At 43.2% G+C, this 9,026-nt stretch overlaps 1 long non-coding RNA gene across 1 annotated transcript; it reads right to left on the bottom strand.

The window, feature by feature from the left end:
- Positions 1-1,072: 1,072 nt before the first annotated feature.
- Positions 1,073-7,809, bottom strand: LOC110127476 (uncharacterized). Its single transcript, XR_002310794.2, has 3 exons — positions 7,732-7,809; positions 1,911-1,979; positions 1,073-1,413 (listed from the first exon to the last, which is right to left on the bottom strand). It is a non-coding gene; the product is annotated as an uncharacterized lncRNA (long non-coding RNA).
- Positions 7,810-9,026: the final 1,217 nt, after the last annotated feature.

Genomic DNA, 9,026 nt, shown 5'->3' with positions numbered 1-9,026 from the left:
TACATCATGAGAAACGCTGGCCTGGAAGAAGCCCAAGCTGGAGTCAAGATTGCCAGGAGAAATATCAATAACCTCAGATATGCAGATGACACCACCCTTATGGCAGAAAGTGAAGAGGAACTAAAAAGCCTCTTGATGAAAGGGAAAGAGGAGAGTGAAAAAGTTGGCTTAAAGCTCAACATTCAGAAAACTACAATCATGGCATCTGGTCCCATCACATCATGGCAAATAGATGGGGAAACAGTGGAAACAGTGTCAGACTTTATTTTTTGGGCTACAAAACCACTGTAGATGGTGATTGCAGCCATGAAATTAAAAGACATTTACTCCTTGGAAGGGAAGTTATGACCAACCTAGATAGCATAGTAAAAAGCAGAGACATTACTTTGCCAACAAAGGTCCATCTAGTTAAGGCTATGGTTTTTCCAGTGGTCATGTATGGATGTGAGAGTTGGACTGTGAAGAAAGATGAGCACTGAAGAATGATGCTTTTGAACTGTGGTGTTGGAGAAGACTCTTGAGAGTCCTTTGGACTGCAAGGAGATCCAACCAGTCCATCCTAAAGGAGATCAGTCCTGGGTGTTCATTGGAAGGACTGATGCTGAAGCTGAAGCTCCAATACTTTGGCCACCTCTTGTGAAGAGTTGACTCATTGGAATGAGTCCTGATGCTGGGAGGGGTTGGGGACAGGAGGAGAAGGGGATGACAGAGGATGAGATGGCTGGATGGTATCACCAATTCAATGGACATGAGCCTGAGCAAGCTCCGGGAGTTGGTGATGGACAAGGAGGCCTGGCATGCCATGATTCATGGGGTTGCAAAGAATCGGGCACGACTGAGCAACTGAACTGAACTGACTGAGGCCAGTGTAGCCACCCTCCTTCATGCTCCCAATGATGCTCATGCTATTGGCCCAAGGATCACACTGTGAGAACAACTGGCCTACACTTACCTCAAGCATAAGCCTCTCTTTGAACTTATAGCACATGTTGTAAGTTAGTTGTTTATAATACCATCTCCCTGACTCAGTCAATAAGGCAATATCAGATAATGAAAAGCATTATAAAGAAAGTAAATCACAATATGGTAGTTATCTACTGTTTTGTAACAAATTACCCCCAAAATTACTTAAGACAACAGATGTTAGCTCATAGCTTCTGCAGGTCAGGAATCTGGAAAGAGCTTAGCTAGATGGTTCTGGCTCACAGTCTCATACAGTTTCAGACAGCTGGGGCCAGAACTTCATCAGAAGACTCAACTGGGAGAGGATCCTGTTCCAAGTTCACACATGTGTTTGGCGGCAGATCTTGCTTCCTCACTGGTTGCTGCTAGACTCTTCAGTTGCTCTCCTCTCCATATAGAACCATTCCATTGGATGCATTAATGTCCCCAAAACATGACAGCTGGCTTCCCCTAGAAAAAATGATCCAAAAGAGAGCAATATCCAAGGTGGAAGGCATGGTCATTTACAGCCTAACCCTAGAAGTGACAAAGCATCAAATTTGCCATATGCAACTGGTCACACAGACCAACTCTAGCTCAACTAGCTCAACACATAGTAGGACTACAACAAGGGTGTGATGACTAGAGTGGTGCTCATTGAATGCTGGCAACAGCACAAGGGCAGTGATAGGGGAGGAGGCAATCCTGTTTATTTAAGGTGTCTAGAGGAGATCTTCCTGAAGAGTTGCTGTGAAAACTGAGACCTAGGTGAAGAAAACAGTCAGCCGTGTAAAGACATAGGGGTCTGCTTTTCCAGACAGAGGAAAAGGAAAGACCCTCAAGCAGAAATGAGCTTGGTGCATTTGAAGAAAAGAGAGTAAGCTAGTAAGGTTGTAGTAGAACCAGCAAGGAGTCAGAAGGGTAGCCATCACTATTAATATCAACGTCAGTAACATTTTTAGAAATACCTGATGTGCTTAGGGTCCTTTTGGCAGCAAAGAAAGAGCATCATTCCTAATTTCAAAGAACTGGTCTTCCTGTTGAAAAACATTCAGTATTTTTTTAATTAGTGGGACAGGAAAGAAAGTTTAGATAATTCAGTATCAATACATTCCCATTACCACATCCACCATTTCTTCTTATATAACTTTCCAATTCTTTCTAGTCAACCAAGCAGTGAGGATTTGAGGAAAAAAAAATGTACATTGATTGAATGAAGCTAAATTCATGCTTTATATTCATCAAATTCAATGAGCAAGGACGTTTCCAATATCAGAGAGCACACAACCTAGAATCAAACAAAGCTGGAAGAGACCTCGAAGATCATTCCATCCTTCCCACTTCAACACTGATTTTTTTTTAAGAGGAAACTGAAAGCGGTGAGCTCAGAAACAAGTCCTCCATCCATTAATTGAGTTAATCGACTTAATGAGCACCCATCACTTGCATGGTGCTCAGAGTAGAAGACTGACTAAAATCTAGCCTCTGGATTTCTAAGGTAACCTGATTTCCATAACCAGAGGTTGCCTTAGGTGTGGGAAGGAGCAAAGAAAGAGGAAGAGGCTGAGAAGCAGCCTTCTGGCTCTCCTTTTCTTTACCAGAACAGGATACCTTCATTGATGATGTGTTCCATTTCAAAATACATCTCCTGCTAAAGAAGTGTGAAAACCACTTCACCCCACCATCCTCTCTTTTCTGATGCTATAGCCCAGGAGTCAGCCAACTCCACCCCAAGGGCCCAATCCAGCCCACTGCCTGCTTTTGTATGATGTCTGAGCCAAGAGTGATTTTTGCATTTGCAGGTGGTGAAAATTAACAAAAAAAAATCAAAGGAAAAATAGTATTCTGTTACACAAGGAAATCAGATGAAATACAAATCTCAGTCTCCATAAATAAGGTCAGAACAAGACACATCCTCATTTAAGAATTGCCGGTGGCAGTGTTGGTGCCACAATGACAGAGTCGAGTAAGCTGTGACAGATCAGTTGGCCACAAGCTTAAAATATTTAGTCTGGCCCTTTGGAGAAACATCTGTTGACCCTGGTATTCCCAAGTGTCTGATGTATGCCTTCATCCTTCCTTCACATCCTCCTTTCTCTCTCTATCCCACTTCTCCTTCCCAGCAAAACTTTACTATGGGTTTGTTTTTAGAATACAGTTAACTGGGACATACAGTTTGGTCATGGATGCTAGTGTATTTTGGTTTGTGACTTGGGGACATTAATACTATAGGGTTAGGCTCCTGATTCAAACCACCCAAATGCCTATCTGCTTTTCTAAAAGCAGTTTATAGTCAGAGCAGCAGAAGGAACATCATGGCCCCCAAAGGTAGCATGTGCTAGATGATACGCATTGCTCTTTTCCTTTCACTTTAAGCCAAGAAAAGCCAGGTTACAGGAGCCGCAGAGCAGAGTGCATGGACAACGCCTCCACCCCACAGCTTACTGGAGTCCCAAACAGCTCTCTAGGCGGGCAGAAGTAAGAGGAGAAGGAGGACTGCTATCTTTGTTGCAGGATTGGATCACTAGGAAGCGTTCATCACTAGTGATCATATGGCCTGAAACATCAGCCAATGGCTTTTATATGCATCTGGAGTAAGACAGAAAGACTGTGTTTTAAAGAGCTCTCACTGCTAACCAAAGGCATGCAAATTAAGACTATATCAAAGTGTAATTCTATATCCGCTAAAATAACTTTAGAGAAAATTATAAAAGTATAAAGCCCAGTGCCTGTAAGACTACAGGAGAAAAGGAACACAAATATACTTTAAAAAATATCGTTTTAGAGATCAAATCAGTAAAATAAATTGAGTCAACATAGTTATACCTTTCATCAAGGAATTCTCCTGGCAACTCACACTAAGGCACATATTCAAAAGAAGAAAAAAAAAAAAACCTGTACAAGGAAAGTTATTGTAGCATATTTACAGTTTTCTATTTAATAAAAAGAAAAAAATCCATTCCCAAGCTTTATATGCCTGATAAAATGTTTTGATTAATTAAATTATGGTAAACTAACCCTATGGAAATACCTTGCAGTCATTTGAATGACCATGTTGCAATGTAAAATTTTCCTTTTAAAAATTATATTAAAGTAGAAAAAATAGAACATTTTATATACATTGCAGTTAATGTAAAAATATGTATGCCTTTAACTAAAATTGGGAAATGAAATTTCTAACAGTTCTTGGTTAGGCCTGGGGAGAACATGAGCAAATACTTTTCTGTTTTAATTGCCATGAAAGTCATCGTAATAAACCCTTTGTTTTACTATTAAGCCCACATTTTTATAAAAGAAGACAAGGTGAAAGAAGAGTGAGGACTGGTCTTTGTGACATTATTTTTAGAGACACTAAGCAACAAGCCTGTGAGACACGGAACAGGATCTGAGTGGGGAGCAGACTGGGTTCTACCCACGAGCCCCTGTAACCGTGGTATCCATAGAGACGGACGCCCCTGATGGGAGGCAGTGACGGGGGCCACTTGAGAAAGTGACGCAGCAGGGCCAGATGGTATTTATTCAAGAGCTCATTTATTTGGATCAACTAACATACGAAATAGCAGGGATTCTGACAAGGATACTTGATACCTCATTTCCTTGAAGATTAAGAAGCTGAAAATGTACTATCTGCCTCAGAGAGGCTGGGGAAGGCAGGGGGAAGCTCAGAGGTGGCCAGGCCACGAGCAGAGCCCATCCTCTGGGTTGACAAAGACAGAAAAAAGTTTGTCCTATGATACGGGTTGAATTGTGTCCCCCGCTGAAAGCAAAGGATATGCTGCAGTCGTAAGTCCTAGTATCTCAGAAGGTGACTTTATGTGGAAACAGGATCATTGCAAATGTAACTTGCCAACATGAGGTGAGGCCATACCAGAGTGGACTGGGCCTTAATCCAATGTGAATGACATCCTTACAAAAAGAGGCAAGCCCCCCCACACACGGAATGCCATCTGACGACAGACGCAGAGCTGGAGTGATGGGGATGTCAGCCAGGGGATGCCCATGCTGCCGGCAGTCACCAGAAGCAGCCAGGAAGAATTGAGGAAGGATTCCCCTACAGCTTTCAGCAGGACGGTGGCACTGCTTATGCCTTGATTTTGGACTTTTAGCCTCCACAACTCTGACACAAAATTTCTGTTGTTGTCAGCCACCCAGTTTGTGGAACTTTGTTACGGCAGCCCTGGCTAGAAGCCTAAAATATACCCTAAAACCACCCCAGCTGAGTGGATCTGCTGAGCAGGCGACTTTTCCTTGATAATCTTTTGGATTGCTAGACCTGGCTTCAGCTTGGGTCTTACTGAGGTAGGGAACAAGTAGAAATAACCTAGCAATAAGACACCCAGTTTAGGCTTACGGTAGGGTGGACTCATTGGAAAAGACCCTGATGCTGAGAAAGACTGAGGGCAGGAGGAGAAGGGGGCGACAGAGGATGAGATGGTTGGATGGCATCACCAACTCAACGGATGTGAGTTTGAGCAAATTCAGGGAGAAAGTGAAAGACAGGGAGGCCTGGCATGCTGCACTCGATGGTCGCCAAGAGTCGGACACAACTTAGCAACTGAGCCACAACGGAGCAGAAATGTGGGCTTTGAGCTGGGTACCTTCCTCACCCAGCAGGATGCAAGTGTTTCATAGCAGAGAGCAGAGGGATGAAGTCACAAATATGAAGTGTGTGGTGTGTGCAGAGGCTCAGCACAAGATTCTGGGCGATATCACTTGACAACCTGTGATGCTACAATAAGGTACCTAACCTGTCTGAGTCTTGGTTACCTGATCTGTAAAACGGAGCTAATAATAGTTCCCATTCCACAGGCTACTGGGAGGAGTAAGTGACTTAATACCTATAAAGTGCCCAGAATTGTACCCAGCACACAGTAGGTTCATAATAAATATTGCCTGCACATTTCAAAGTATACTATCACATTTAATCTCTTAATGATTCCATGATGGAGATTTTATTAGGTTTATGAGTAAAGACGCTGAGACTTAAAAGATGAAAGATGATATGCCCTAAGTCACAGACAAAACAGCAGGGCAACGAGAGATTCAACTGAGGCAAGAGGGAGGCAAAGGGAGACAAAGTAGGGATGTGAGACGTGAGTCTGGGACCTTCCAGTAAGTCAGTTGAACTCTGAGCTTGGTCGCCGGGCTCCACGGTTCGTCTTCCTCCAGTCCCTCATGGTCCTGATGTCCTGATGTCTGGTGGATCTGTCACCAACCCCCTGCACAGCCTTTAGGAAGTTAGTCACAATTCTTAATCAACACCCAGAGTTCCTCAGCCTCAGCACCACTGGTGTTTCAGACCAAGGAATTCTCTTAGCGGGAAGCTGTCCTGGGCATTGTAAGGTACATGGTAGCATTCCTGGTTTCAGCACACTAGAAGCCAGTTGCACCCTTCCCCAATGAAGATGAGCACCCATGTTCCCAGATGCTTTTAAACGTTCCCTGGGAGGCAAAAAAGTGTCCCCAGTTGAGAATTACTGACCTACACAATAGGATTAAAGTGAAAGTGAAGTCGCTCAGTCGTGTCCGACTCTTTGCGACCCTGTGGACTGTAGCTTAGCAGGTTCCTCCGTCCACGGGATTTTCCAGGCAAGAATACTGGAGTGGGTTGTCATTTCCTTCTGCAGGGGATCTTCCCAACCCGGGGATCAAACCCAAGTCTCCCGCATTGGAGGCAGATGCTTTAACCTCTGAGCCACCAGGGAAGCTACCTGCAAAACGGTTTCATTGAGCCATTCTGCGGAGCAGATTTGATAAATACGTTTTTATCTTTAAAAAGAAAGAGAATGCATTTGCCAATGTCTTAGAAGACAAATTTAATTTTTATTAGTTGTCGCTTGCCAAGTTCAAAAAAAAAGGAGCATGAAACATCTCTTTCTTTCAAAAAGATCATAACTGAGGAAAGGAAGGAAGAAAGGGGGCAAAGGCAAGAAGCATTGTTAGGGTCGTAAAGGCCTAGAAAGTGCCTTCAATTGAGTCAGTTAGGGGGCTCTACTAAGAAAGTAGGATGCATGTGTGTGTGTTAACTCCCTTCAGTCATGTCCTACTCTTTGTGACCCCATGGACTGTAGCCCACCAGGCTCCTTGGTCAGTGAGGATTCTCCAGGCAAGAATACTGGAGTGGGTTGCCATGTCCTCCTCCAGGGAATCTTCCCAACCCAGGGATCGAACCCGAGTCTCTTACATCTCCTGCATTGGCAGGCAGGTTCTTTACCTCTAGCGACACATGGGAAGCCCAAAAGTAGGATATGAGGCACTTATTGAAAGATGGGAACAACTTCTGGAAGACTAAGGTAAAATCTCCCAGAGAATGGATGTGTCTAAACCCAGGATACAGTAGAAGCCAGGTGAGGAAACAACAGGTGCTAAGCTGACTTAACCTCCCAAGATAATTTGCGTTTTTCTTCTGCCTAGAAAGCCTTTTTCACTTGGGTTCACAAAGCAGGTCTTCCTCCTTCCAGACTTAGCACATAGCCACTTCCTCCATAAGCACTTGTCTGAACTTTCCGATATGATATGCTGCCCTTTCTCCTTGTTCCTTTGTGGCCCCCAGTACCTCCCATCAGTGTCTCCTATGGGGTAGCTATTGATATTTGGTATGAGTCAGTTCATCATTCAGCAATCCGGTAGGACCACCATATGCATGGCAGGAAAATTAGCATGTCTGATTCCCACTCCCTAAATATCTAAATATATTCCCAATCATTGTGACAACCAGAAATCTCCATGCATTTTCCCAAATAGCTCAAAATGGGCAGTCCCAGTTGAAATCTACATCTTAATACTTACATTTTTCCTGAAACCATGTATTTGTCTCCTGCTGCCCATGGGCCAGCTCCTTCAGAATGGAAATTTTTGATTTCACATCATCCCTGCAGTGCTAAGACCTAGCTCAGTGCCGAGTTTGCAGTTGGCCCTTGGTAAATATTTGCTGACCTAATTAAAACAGAGGGTTCATCCAGGGTAAAACTGGAAACTCAAAATTGAAAGATAAATCAAGGCCAGACAGAAGGGGACTTTGCCAGATGCTGAGGAACGTGCGTTTTATTCTATTGGGTGAAATCATATGAAATTGACATTTTTGTAAGTCAAAAAAGGCCAACTTTCAAGTTTCATGTAGTTCATCCTAATATAAGGCGGTATTTACTTGACTTACTTAACTTTCTCTTTTTCTAAAAAAATGAAAGGATATTTGAATTAAAATATTGTGTCAATTTCAGGTGTACAGAGAAGTGATTTGGTTTGTGTGTGTGTGTGTGAGTGTGAGTTTATCTGGCTTCCCAGGTAGCACAGTGATAAACAATGTGGTGAAGAAAAAAAAAAATCTGCTTGCCAGTTGAAGAGATACAAGAGACAGGAGTTTGATCACTGAGTCAGGAAGACCCCCTGGAAGAGGAAATGGCAACCAGCCCCAGTATTCTTGCCTGGAGAATCCCATGGAGTGAGGAGCCTGGCAGGTTACAGTCCATGGGGTTGCAAAAAATTGGATAACCAACTGAACACAGTACATAAAACACACACACATACACACACACACACACACACATATATAACACTCTCTCTTTAAACTGAGATACTCTGGTTTTGGCTTAAATACCTAACTTTGATCCCATCTTAAACATTAACATCCATGAAATAATAGGTTAAGTTTACTGTTCTTTCTCTTAAAAAATTAAAACATTTAAATAATGGACTCCTCACAGTAAGAATGGATGTCACCACTTACACACCATCCGTATTCCATGTAACATCACATCATGTGCCACAGAGTAGACACAGATCCTGCTGTTGGAAACTGCTCTGAACGATTGAATGGATCCCTGTAGACTGAAGAGTGCTGCCACTGGTGGCTGTGATGGGTGGGGGTCAGAGAGTAGCATCTCAGGAACGAGGATAAGGGAGAAAGTGGGAGAGGAAAGAAGTGTGCAGAAAAGGAAGAGATGGAAGGGGAAAGAAGAAGAAAAATAAGAACAAGGTAGAAAGAGACAGGAGAGGAAAGAGGAGAAAGAAAAGAAAAAGCAGATGATGGCTATAGACTTGAATTAGCTCCTCACTTTGGTTTGCAGTTTCCACCCCAGAGCTGC

The sequence above is a fragment of the Odocoileus virginianus genome, chromosome 15 (assembly GCF_023699985.2).
Source record: "Odocoileus virginianus isolate 20LAN1187 ecotype Illinois chromosome 15, Ovbor_1.2, whole genome shotgun sequence".
Lineage (NCBI taxonomy): Eukaryota > Metazoa > Chordata > Mammalia > Artiodactyla > Cervidae > Odocoileus > Odocoileus virginianus.
The sequence above is the reverse complement of the archived record's forward strand: the minus strand, read 5'-3'. Positions and strand labels throughout refer to the sequence as shown.